Source organism: Acomys minous (assembly GCF_964271855.1).
Source record: "Acomys minous genome assembly, chromosome: 2".
Classification (NCBI taxonomy): Eukaryota; Metazoa; Chordata; class Mammalia; order Rodentia; family Muridae; genus Acomys; species Acomys minous.
Window position 1 is genome coordinate 90,710,564 of NC_140484.1, and position 13,022 is coordinate 90,723,585.

The window sequence follows — 13,022 nt, forward strand, 5'->3', positions numbered from 1 at the left end:
ACCAACAAATGGGGACTTTGGAAGCCATAGTAGACATTCCCTTCCCCCATATGGGTGCTCTGAGGGTAGCTCAGCAAGCTCAGGGCAGGGATCATCAGACTGAGACAACCCTGGCTCAAAACGCAAAGGCCAGCATCCCAGCAGGGGCTATTGGGGAGATAAGATCTCTCGGATATACTTTATGCACAGTAGAACATGAAGGGGCAATGTGGTAGCCAGCACATCCTGTGGGCACCAGCTCAGACCAACCTCCCGACATCCGTCACCCTGCACCCGTTTCTGACTAGGGAGGGGCTTGTAGGCCAGACATGGACAGATCAAAGGTAGGTACTGGGAATCTTCGGGCTGTTGGCACTTGACCTGGTACCTACAGGACTGACTTGCGCCAACATGCAGGCCCCAGGCAGTTGAGAAAAAAAAAAGTCTTATAGACACAGAGACAGATAAAACCAGCTTTGATTTGAGAGATGACAGCACCCACTACTTTGATCTCGATGTTCAAAGTCCAACTGCAAGCTAAAGTGAGTGTGCCTCCACACTGGACAGCTGATGGCACCTGTGCCTCCTTCTTCCTGTCAAGATGGGAACTCCCAGCTGACCTTCCCAACACCAGAAGAGCCCCAGCCCAAATGCAGTTTGCTGGCTGATTAAAGCACAACTTACACATCTTGCCTATCTCAGCCCATTTTAAGTACCTCTCACAAGTCATTTTGTAGTACTGGATAAAGGTATTTAGAATGGGCCCTCTCCATGGCAGATGGCAATCCAAGCAGACAAGCAAGCTAAACAGGCAAGACACAATGACCACTGCCTTTTACTGACCATGGTGACTTTCTCCCAACCCCTACAGTGCAAGGGAGTAGCATTCTGGAGTGTTGGAACTCTGCCTAGCCCTGCCCCATCACCTCAAGACCCCTCCACCCGACCCCCTTCACTGGAGAGTTAATATCATTAATGCACAAATAAATCTTAAGTCATACCAAGGATCAGGAGAAAGATTTCCTCCCATAGAGCCTTGCAGGGTTAGCTGAGAATATGCCCTTCAGTGCCTCTAAGAGCCACTTAGAGTTTATGCTTTCATTTTTCCCAACATTACACCTTTGAGGACCTCAAATTCTTTGCCAAAGTCACAACCACACACATGAACTTCAATGTTCCCACCCTTTAAATCATCCCTCCATTCTGCTTGGGAACTTCAAAATAAAAACAGCAAGTCTGCCTGGCTCTAGATCCTCTTCTTGGACATCGCTTTATCTCCAGGGGCAGTAGTTTTGATGTGATGTGACAATCCAGCGCCTGCCTCTGTGGGCTACATCACATGATTGCACAGCATGAGTTTTGTTTCCAGGCAGTTTTATAGAAGAAGGCTTTCAACTGTGTTCCCAGTACTTCTGATTTGGATACCAAATTATCAAGCCTCTCACCTTGTTCTTAGTATATACTCACTTATAATTGGACACTAGCCTAAAAGGGATGTCCAATGAATGTCTTCACTTACCAGGAGATCAGGATAGATGTAGGGACTTCCTATTGGGACTCTAGGTGAGGGAAATATGGGAGAATGGGGAAATAGAAGGATCCAGAGGGTCCTAGAAACCCACAAGAAAAACATCATGACAGGCAGATCTGAACCCGGGGGGGGGGGGGGAGTCTGCTCAACCTACTGCACCAACCAGGGACAATACATGCAGTAAACATTGAACCCCTATTCAGATCTAGCCAATGAACAGGACATTCTCCACAATTGCATGCAAGCAGGGACTGACTCTGACGTGAACTCTGGTGCTCCATATTTGACCACTTCCCATTGGTGGGGAGGCCTGGTGGCACTCAGAGAAAGGATAAGCAGGCTTCCAGGATGAGACTTGATAGGCTGTGACCATATGGTGGGGAAGGAGGTCCCCTTCTGTCACAGACCTAGGAGAGGGGAAAGGGGGAAAGAACAGGAAGATAAAAGTGAGGGGATAACAATTGAGTTGTAATCTGAATAAATTAATTAAAAATAAAAATAAATAAAGACTCAATGGTATTACGCAGAATGATTTTGGTCTCATTCAGTCCAGCCTGTAATTTACTCATGGGCTGAGCTTCTTTGGGGTTCTGATATCTACTAAGGAGACCATCCAGGACTGTGTATTGGATTGTAAGGGGATCCCACTGGTCAGTCTATCGTATCAACCTGCTTGGAGAATTCATCTAGTACCAAAGGCCACTCTGGAAGGGTATTCACTGTCAGCAATGACCACACCTGCAAGACTGTCGCTTCGGACGTAGACATGGCAAAGATACTCTTGTTCTTTGACAGAATCTCTGATACCTTTTGCCGAGCATTCTATAATTATTTGACTTGTAGAGATCATAAATTCCTGAACACTAGACCTCTGGAAGAAACTGAAGGGAGGCACGTCATATGTGGCTTTGAGCAGCATGGGTTTTTTGGGTGGCTTTTTAAAGGACGCTGAGGCTGTACAGCTTTATGGTGCCACACCTTTGGCCCAAAGGCTGGACCTGAGACCTACTCACAGGATCGTGACTGCTCTCTCGAGAAACAGCCGTGGCTAGCTTGGCAGGTCTTGGTCTTGTGTCATCCATTTGTTTGGCATATTTGGTGTCTACCTTCTCTGATAGACACCAGCTCTGTAATTGGGACCAAGAAGGAAACAATTCCTGACACTGAGAAACCTGCCTTACCAGCAGTCACATAAACAAGATCTTGAAAGTCTCCTTTCACTCTCAGAGCCCTGCAAAATATTTTCCTTCTATTAAAGTAGATGTGAAAAGGGACCTCATCCACATTCTGATTGACAGTCTGCTCCTTGCAAGACTCATGGCTATATATAGGCCTACCATATGTACCTAGCGGGTAAAAAAAAAATATTAATAGCTTTACAATGTGATATTAGTATATCAGGGTTGGTAATGCTGATGGCTTGTCAATTATCTTATGCTGTTAGGGCTGTGAATATCTCACAGAGTGATGGGAGAAGTCAAGCTGTGTGCTTATTTTCAATACTGAGTTTGCTCTATATTTCTCTCAATGGGTCTACTTGCGGTGTTCCTGGAATATTTGGAGGGCTTGATATCTTCAAAAATATTGCAGAATTATCAACATCTTTGTTTTTTTTAAAAAAATCAAATGATTTCCTTATCTTCCTATCCTTGATGCATATGAGCACAGAATGTCTACAAATGCTTCATCCTTGAACCCCACTTAGGTCATTCCTATAAGTTTACCAGAAAATAAGGAGACAGACAAGCTGTGGACATGAATGTGCTTGTCTTGAGTTCCAGCTGGCTGGATCCAAGGTTATCGATAAAGACTGCTTATCTGTAAGGCACAAGAATAAGGTTTCAGACCCTAGACTCTCTTCTTGTATGATAAAGGTTAGAGAACTCACTACAGAGCTTCCTCTTGACCTACCTTATTGCTGCCTTCTTCCTTGCTCAGCTGGGAAAAGCTTTCAGTGATACCTTCTATGTTGCTGTCCATGGATGCCTGAGTTTCTCAGTCAGTTGGCTCTTTTTGTACTCGTGAACTTTCCTGTGCCCTCTGGGCTGGGGGGAAACTTCTATCATCAAAGGTTTTGGAGATGTTGACACCGCAAGTTTAGCATATGGCGTCGCCTGTCTTCATGGCAGCTGTCTTCCCTTAATCCCATTCCAACTAGTCATGTTGTCTGGCAGTTGACATTCAACAGGTGTACATCTTGTCTTACAAGATGGGTGGCTGCCAGAGGTGACATCTCTAGAGAAGATCTAACATTGGTTGATTTGCATGCACCTGTCACGGCCTGGAAACCTTGGCCATGGGCAATATTCCAAATGTAAAGCAAAAGGGCATTTTGCCATTTTAGCAGATGGACATGTAGAGCCCTGAGCCTCTGTAACAAGCTCCATAATGTTGGTGGTGGACTAGACGTGCAGCCAGTAGCATTTAATTAGCTATGTATCTGTTGCTTAGGAACCTCAGATTCAGGACCAATGTCCTTGCTAATTACAACTTGGGCTTAAGACATCCTCATCACAAGAAGCAGGGTCTATGACTGCCATGGTAAATGTCAGGCCACGGGCAGCCAGCTGGATGTCTGAAGCTGCCATCAGGGCCAGCCATGAGCTCTGTTCTTAGAATGAGACTTGATTCTCCTGATCTAAGTCAGCAAATGCAGCCTGGTGGTCTGAGGAATAAAGAGAAAGCACTGACTGCCTGCTTGTCCTCTTTCCTTTGCTTTTACAGTGCATGAACAGGAAAATCGAACGACATACAAAATGCCAGAGAGTAAATACTGAAACAGAAAGGCAGATGAGGTTGTGTGTGAGGCTGGAAAACAAATGAGAGACCTGGGCTCTGGCTTCATACATCATTGCAGCTGCAAGTGCAGAGTGGATCTCAGAAGTCGCTCCTGGTTCTCACTCTGGTGCTTGCTTACTATGACTGTATCCCTCCATCTCTTCTGTGGCTATGACAATGAACTTCCCCAGCAGAGTTTTCATGATCCTGTGTTGACTTCCTTGGAAATTATACAGGATTCCCTACATGCGTTCAGTCCTTGAAAACCAAAGAAATTAGAAAACAATAACAACAATAACAACAAAAACAAACTCATCAATTAAGCATCGTTCTTCAGTGCATTACTTGTGTTGTTGTGCAAGATGTTTCAGTGTTAAATTCGTCCATCTCTATGACTTTGGCTGTTTCCTGGATAAAAAATACAAATCAATTCTCAGAGCTATCTGTGCTTATCCATTGGTCTTTCAGCCATCCATGCTATATGTCCCACGAGCTCTGCAGACCTTGTGTATACAGATGGACTTTTTTTTCTGTGTTTTTCCATTTATTATTTATTAATTATTTATTTATTTAATCACTTTACAACCTGATCCCAGTCCCCTCTCACACTCCCTCCTCTCTTTCTTCTCAAAGACGAGGAGGCCCCTGGGGGGGAGGGTACCAGCCCACCCTGGCATTTCAGGTCTAGCAGGACTAAGCACACATGGATTTTTATATCAAGTCCAATGTCTGAGCACTCTGATGCTTTTCTTCCCCTATGTCCCTCACCTGTCCATGTGTCCAAGTGGACCAACTTACGTGGTAATTTTTCAATGCTCTGTGTGGTTTGCACATAAGTGTTACGACCTAGAGTGTCCTTAGCCTAGTGTCATAAGTCTAACCTGTCCCTAACCAAGACAAGACATCATCTCATATGTCTGACTTGCCTCATCTTCATCCACTTTACCTTGTTCTCCAATATCTCAAGTTTTGTTTCACCTATGTGGTAACTTTATTACATAAATCTATTTACAATGGTAGGTGTGCCTGTGCATGAAGGAAGCATGGTGTGGCACATGTGTTGGGGCCAGAGTTATTCTATGGAAGTTGGATCCTTCCTTCCATTATGTGGGTTGTAGGGATTGAACTTAGGTTGTCAGGCTTGACACCTTTACTATCTCTCCCATCCCTTTGGTAATAACTTCCATAGATGATATTTCCACATTATTTTTATTCCAAATACGTCATTTTCAAGATCACTACAATGGTTTCATAAATACAGTCATGTCTCTGATATATAAAAGGAAAAAGTAATCCCTGCCTCATAAAAAAAATCTTCAGCTAAACATCTGTAAACTAATGAATTTCAATTTTAATCCCCTAGTGCTAGGCTCTCTGCCAAACCGCAGCCTTGGAAGTCCACATGGCTTGTTTTAGATCTACATTTTATGCCGTGGCTTCCAAATTTCAGCTCGTAATCTTACCTTATAAATATAGTTTCTTATCCTCTTGAGGTGCAGCCCTTTGCCTAGGGCTTTGTCCCCAGAACACAGAGATACCATTGACTTCCCCTAGTCTTGCCCCCAGCATCAACTCCGTCCATAGGTAACTTTTAGGTCTGCTTTGACAGCAAGACATGCCATGTCTCACAATATCTCTCATAACTATGCTAACCACAGAATTCATTTCTCTCTTAAACTATTAGAATCGACTCTTCTTCTTGCCTTTCAAAACTGAATTCAGGAGCCTGGAGCAGTAACTCAGCAGCCAAGAGCACTGGCTGTGCATAGAGAGGAAACAGGTTCAAATCCTGTACCCACATTGTGCCTCAGAACTATCTGTAACTCCAACTCCAAGGGATCCAACACCCTCATCTGGCCCTTTCAATCACCAAACACACATGGTGCCCAGACATGCATGCAGGCAAAACACTTATGCACGTAGAATAAAGATTTTTTTAAACTTAACCGAATTTAGCAATTATTGATTCCATGTCATCTCTTTGTTGGCTTGCTGTCCTTTATGTTTCATATTTTGACTCAATCATCGAATAAGTTTATAGTGCACATTTTCACATAAGCTTATAGCTCTTCATGTGTAAACTAAGAACCTTTTAATATCTGCATTTGCTTTCTCACCTCCTGTACAGGCATCTGTGTTTTCCATAGCTATAAACTTCGTGTGCTGTAAAATAGTTACTACTAATAAATAATTTTATTAAATTTTTCTCCATGCATATTTACCAGTACCTGTATTCTTTGTCCCTGTATGTACATCAAAAAGTTCATCTGCTATCATATTTCTGTATCAAAAAAACTTCATTTACACATTTCTGAGCATATAGTCACAGGTAGGAAAGGCTCAGCTTGCTTTCATCTGCTGTCTTCACTCCAAGTCATTTTATGAGACTATTTTGCAAGGTACAGAATTTCTTCCAATACTTGGCCCAGTTACACAGCTGAAGACAGGGGCATAAATTTGGTTCCTGTTGCTTTTTCATGGCTGGAAGCTCAAAAAGCCAGAGTGATTCTTTTAAAATGTAAATTAGTCCATGCTACTATATTGCCAACAAAATCATTCCAAAGTTTCTTAACTCTCTCATAGTTAAATTCCACACACTTCTTCCAGGAAGGGGTCTGCAGTCTAGTGTTGAAATAAGCTTTAGATCGAATCTTCTCTCAGAAAATCATTTCAGCATTTTTCAGATTTGTGTAAACATATTTCCAAAAAGGTCGCAGATCTCACAACATCCCTTAGGATTTGCTGTGGGGTCTTCATCATTCGGGGCAGGAAAAGGTATAACCCAGTATGTTCAGCTTCTCCAGGGAGACTGAAGAGAGGATTAAGAATATCTTCCTACATTTTGCTTTAACTTGAAAGTAAAGTGAGTGAGGTAGGTGTGATGCTCAGGCTTCATTAGTCACGTGACAGGCTTTGAAGTTGCCTCGAAGACAACCCTCTCTGGCCGGGTGTGCCGATGGTGTTTCAGGAAGGTTTAACTGAGGTCAGAAGACAGACTGCCAATGTGGGTATCACTATCTCACAGGCTGGAGGCCCAGGCAGAAAAAGGAAAGCAAGATGTGCAGCAGATCCCAACTGTCTCTGTTCCCTGAATGAGAGGATTGTGTGCCCAGCTACCTCACACGCCCGTCAATGCCCCTTCCCCACCGCCATGGATTGGAAACTTCAAACTGTGAGACAAAAGACTTTCCTTCCTGAAGCTGAATTTTTGAATGTTTTAGATGACTTTATTTGATAAGTTTCCTTGACATTAGCAAGAATTTATCCGTAGAAAAATTTAATAACTTTTTACAAGTTATGAATAAGCAATCATAAACTCAGTTACAACTGTTGTATATACTTTCATTGGGACCAAGTAAAACTTCAGGCTCTTAACAAAAGGTTGTCTTGTTTAATAATAACGCCACTTCATATATAAGGCCAAGATTGATCCTCAAGTCTATCCGGATGAGACCTGATGGGCTGTGGTCATATGGTGGGGGAGGAGGTCGCCTCTGTCACGTGTCTAGGGGAAGGGAATAGAGTAAAAAAGGGGAGGGGGAAACAGGAAGATAAAAGTGAGGGGATAATAATCCTGATGTAGTCTGAATAAATTATTTAAAAAATTTAAAGATAACTTAGAACTATGGACTTCTAGGACAAATAAATGAATGTGACAGAGATGATATCTGCCATCCCATACCCTGCTTCTGTGAAGTTCTAGAAAGCAGAGGCTCAGTCTCTCAAGGCACTGAACCACCCTCAGTGCCTATGCCTTTGAGCATCCACCACCACCCGGACACCTTAATAGCTATGGACATTTCAGAGTTAAGAAGTCTGCTTGTTTTTGTGACAAGGCCTCACTATATATCCCTAGCTGACCTACATAGCGACACACTGTAGACCAGTTTGAACTTGAACTCTCAGAGATCCACTTGCTTCTGCCTCCAGAGTGCCTGGATCAAAAGCTGTGCACCACCGTGCCCAGCCCCAGCATTAGGATTTTTGCATGAGTCCAGCTCTATCTGGTGTAACCCAAAGTAGAGGCAAGAGGACACACTCCTGTGGTGTGACCTAGAATCTCCACTCAAATAATTGGTGCTGGTTGGAATTAAGCAGTTTGCTCCCCGGGAGGACAGTCCAGAGGTAAGGATGCAGACTGGAGGACCAATCTTAAGCTGCACTTCTTATTTCTTTTGTAACAATGTAAAAAAAAAAAAAAAAAGACCACTAATATGGTGGATTCATCTGTTTTCATGCCCCAACTAAAGAAAAGTGGCAACAGAAATTTAGAAATAGAGAGAAAAAAGAACTCTGCCCTAGGTGTATGAATGCTACATTCACATTTTTAAAAAAATAAGTTGAAAAAGAAACACCATAGAGCAGCTTCATTGTATTAGAGAACAGTGACCTAACATGTTTCAGAGCTCAAACGCAGTGTGTGACTCTAAGCAAGGCTCTGCGGCTCTTTAAGGATCAGCTGTCATCTCTTGGAAGTGTGGATAAGAATAAGCTGTAAGACATAGAGCTAAGGCCGGAAGTAAATGTAGGCATCACGCTCAGTCACCTTAGTAAGTATTAGCTAGTGGTTTATTTGTAGGAAGGAAATAAAAGACAAAAAAAAAAAAGGAAGAGAAACCTGTGGTTTCAGAATTAAAGTTAAATTTTATTAGCAAAGGAAGACTTTCACAGAGAAATCATACAACTCGGAGAAGTTTGTCTTTTATTTTTCTCTCATATATTACATCCAGACAGCAGTTTCCCTTCCCTCTTCTCCTCCTGTCCTCTCCCCACATACCCTCTCCCCTAGGCCCACTCCTCCTTTATTTTCTTTCAGAAAAGAGGATGCCTTGCAGAGATACCAACCAAACGTAGCATACCATGCTGCAATAAGACTGAGCACATAACCTCATATGAAGGCTGGCGAGGCAACCTAGTAGGCATGTCCTCACTTATAAGTAGATATTGGCCATAAATAAAGAATAATCAGGCTACAATCCACAGACCCAGAAAGACTAAGAAACAAGGAGGACTCAAGAGGGGGTCACAAGGACCTCTCTGGGAAGGAAAAATAGAATAGACTTTGTAGGTGGACTGGGGGCCAGTGGGGATGGGAACAGGGACAGAAGAATGGAGGGAGAGAACACTGGGAGAAATGGATGGAATTGGGAGGGTAAGGGGGGGGGAGTAAAAGCCTCATGCAGTGGAGTCTATGAAGGGGACTCTAGCAAAGACTCCTAGTAATGGGGAACATGAAGCCTGAAACAACCAGGCAAGGCTTGCACTGGATGGATTGGGATCCAACCCGGCCACGCAATCTTTGACCTACCATTTGTCCTGCCCGCAAGATGTGCTGGGGTAAAGGTGACACAGAACTTGCAGGAGTTGCTAACCAATGGCTGGTCAAACTTGAGAGCCATGCCATGAGAGGGAGCCCACCCCTAGCACTGCCTTGATGGCCAGAAACCAGAGGCTAAATAGCCCAGGGACCTATGTTAGAACCAAACACGACTGGAAAAAACCATCTTTCTCAGAGAACGGACACATAGGTTTAGGCTTAGTTTAGTTTAGTTTTGTTATGTTTAACTTTACCATGTTCATGTTCACTTGGGCCTTATAAAGATGCCACCCAATCTCTAGTAGATCCCATGGTCCTCTGCTTAATGTTGGAAGGAAAATATTCTCTTGGCTGGGGTGATAGAAAGATTGCACGCTAGTAACAGGTGCATACACTCTGTAAGAAATGTGAAAGGCTGTCGTTCCCAGTGGGACTTTCACAACCATGTGTAGCATAAACAGCAAAATTTTGCCTAGTCACCATGAGGACCATTATATATATATGAATATATATGAAAAACAAGGGCTAGACAGATCAGTTTGTGAATAAGAGCAGTTTCTGACTTCGCACAGGATCTGGGTTCATTTCTGAACTCACAACTGCCAGCAAGTCTAGTCCAGGAGATCCAGCGTCCTCTTTTGGCTTCTACCAGTACTGCACTCATATGGTGCAGATAAACTCACACAGGCACACCTACATATACATGAATAATGAACAAACAATAAAAAATAGAGAGGTGGCTTAATGGTTAAGAGTGCTTGCAGTTCTTGTAAATTACCTGAATTCAGTTCTCAGCACCCATATCAGGCAGCTCACAGCTGTGTATAACTCCAGCTCCAAAGTTTCCAACACCTCCATCTGGTCTCTATAAGTACCTTCACTAACATGCATGTATTCATACACAGACTGACATGTATACGCACAATTAACATTGTTCAATTTTTTTTTAATAAACAGGTAAGAAATGGTACTAAAGGATTTACTTGTAAACCTAGAACTCCAGAGACTCACTTTAGACCAGAGTTTCAGATTTGGGGCTATGTATCCAATTTGGTCTTTCTACACAAGCTCAGCATTGTACAGTTCATTCTAAGTCAACAGCGAGTGGTGGCTATTTACATTCTAGTCATGGGGAAAACCCCTTTCTCCTTGTTTGCTACTAGCTGAGATGCCCGGAGCAGTGCTGTGCATAAACCACACATCTCCCTGGAGGTCAATGGTATCGACATTTTCTACCTCATCTGAAGATGCTTCATCCACCAGGCACAGTAAATCTGGCTCAGTCTCATTCTCCCCATTGTTGATAATTCTGGCTTTGGCAGAAGCATCTGTCATGCCCCACAAACAAAGCAAGGAGGAGAACCTCTACCCTGAGATGTGTGATGAAGGGTCCCTCGGTTCAGTTCCTGTGCTTTACACCTGGGCTCCAGTTAGCTCTAAAGAGACTTGGAAATAATTCTGTGAACACACTGGATCAATTTCCACTCAAACAGGTATTTGTCATTGTCTCATCTGGCTTGCTGAGCAGGCTGTGGAACCAGACATGGATTTTTACACACAAATTAGTGGTATAAGTTAGAGTTGGCCTACATGGAAAAGGAGTAAAGAGAAAAATGTCAAAATAAGGTATAAAAACAAAATACATGCATGCACTCATGTAAAAACAAGGTTACAATCTCCTGGGAGAAATAAAATCAGCCACATATACATAAGTAAAGAACAAACAAATAAAAAATGGACAGATGGCTTAGTGGTTAAGTATTTTCTCAGAAATGCTTAAAATAAAATAAAATAAAATAAAATTGCATTCTTACTTAAAAAAAAAAGATTTCTCAAATCTTAGCACATCGTCCATATTTCAAAGATACATACAGAGAATGTCTTTTTCTCCCATAACATTCTCCTATATAGTGAATATATGTTTGCTGTTGGTTGTTTTTCCACATTTGTAATATTAACACAGTGTTTTTTCTGTAAGAAATTAATGTTCTGTTCCATACATTCTTTTTATAACCATCAACTACAGTGACTCTTCTTCAGCCACAGCCTGTGAGCATAGGAGAGTGAAGCATTTGTGTTTCAGCCTTCATTGCCTCGAGCCACAACTCAGGCCTACGACATGTTCTTGGATCTGTCCAGGCCTCTTGAGCTATGACAGGAGGGATCCAGCTTAGTAACAACCTTGATAGCTAAATGGGCCATCTACACCAACCTGGTCAAAACCTCTGGCAACACAGCAACATAGCACTAAGAAAATCTAATCAGTACAGGAGGAAGGGAGTAAGACTATAAAGCAAACAAACAATTTTTGTCTTGGAACTCAATGAAATCCAAAATAGAAAGATCACCATGACCTCTTTCCTTAGATGAGTGAGCTCAGTAGGGCCTTTAGAAACACACCTGCACCAGGACACTGAAGATGCCAGACATATAGACATGTGTTTTAAAAAGCATCACCTGTGGTGGGTTCTACAGCGCTAACTCAGGAGCACTAAGTGGTACCAGGTAGCCCATAGCAGAATGGGCCTTGATTTTATGTCTGCCCTTGTGCTGACAAGGATCTTTGGGGGTTGTAGGTATAGGGTACATTCCAACAGAAGTTACCATGACACTGTCAATCCCATCTCTTCCCCCAAGCATTCACAGTACAACACTTGGGGACAAAAGAGAAGCATTGTATATAACATGAATGTTGGTCTCCATGGAGAGGCCAGCTCTAGGCAGACTCACAGAGCATCTTACTATAGGTTGAGGACATGGCTTGGAGCCTTTCTTGTCTCCAAGTACAGGCAGGTAGAGATGATCTCCTCTTTTTAATATTAGCATGCAAAGTAAAGGATTTCTTTGCATTTCCACACGTATTTGTTTTGGCTAATTCTTCCCACTGTCCCTGTTCCCTCCTTACTTGTACCCTTCTATCCCAGGCCTCCTATTTCCACAGTCATATCATATATATTCTACTGTGATCTATTACTCTTCCGCAATCCTATTACCCTTCTCCTCCACGGCTGGAAAGATGACTCAGTGATTAAGAGCACTTGCTGTGGTTCCAGAGGACCAGAACTGAGTTACTCACATGCACAGTGGACAGGTCACAACTACCTGCAACTCAAACCCCAGGGAATCCAACCCTTTCTTCTGGACACTCCAGATAGCAGACTCAATTGTGCATGCACTCAAACTCTCCCCCCCCTCTCTCTCTCTCTCTCTCTCTCTCTCTCTCTCTCTCTCTCTCTCTCTCTGTCTCTCTCTCTCTGTCTCTCTCTCTGTCTCTCTCTCTCTGTCTCTCTCTCTCTGTCTCTCTCTCTCTCTCTCTCTCTCTCTCTCTCTCTCTCTCTCTCTCTCAAACACATACACACACACACACAGTACACATAATTTACAATAAAAATAAATCTTTTTAAAAAGCTTCCTTCT

At 42.9% G+C, this 13,022-nt stretch overlaps 1 pseudogene across 1 annotated transcript; it reads right to left on the reverse strand.

Moving 5' to 3' along the window:
- Positions 1-1,314: 1,314 nt before the first annotated feature.
- On the reverse strand, positions 1,315-3,490 carry LOC311578156 (synaptobrevin homolog YKT6-like; annotated as a pseudogene). Its single transcript has 3 exons — positions 3,422-3,490; positions 2,010-2,637; positions 1,315-1,430 (listed from the first exon to the last, which is right to left on the reverse strand). The product of its transcript is annotated as a synaptobrevin homolog YKT6-like (transcript).
- Between the last annotated feature and the right edge of the window lie 9,532 nt (positions 3,491-13,022).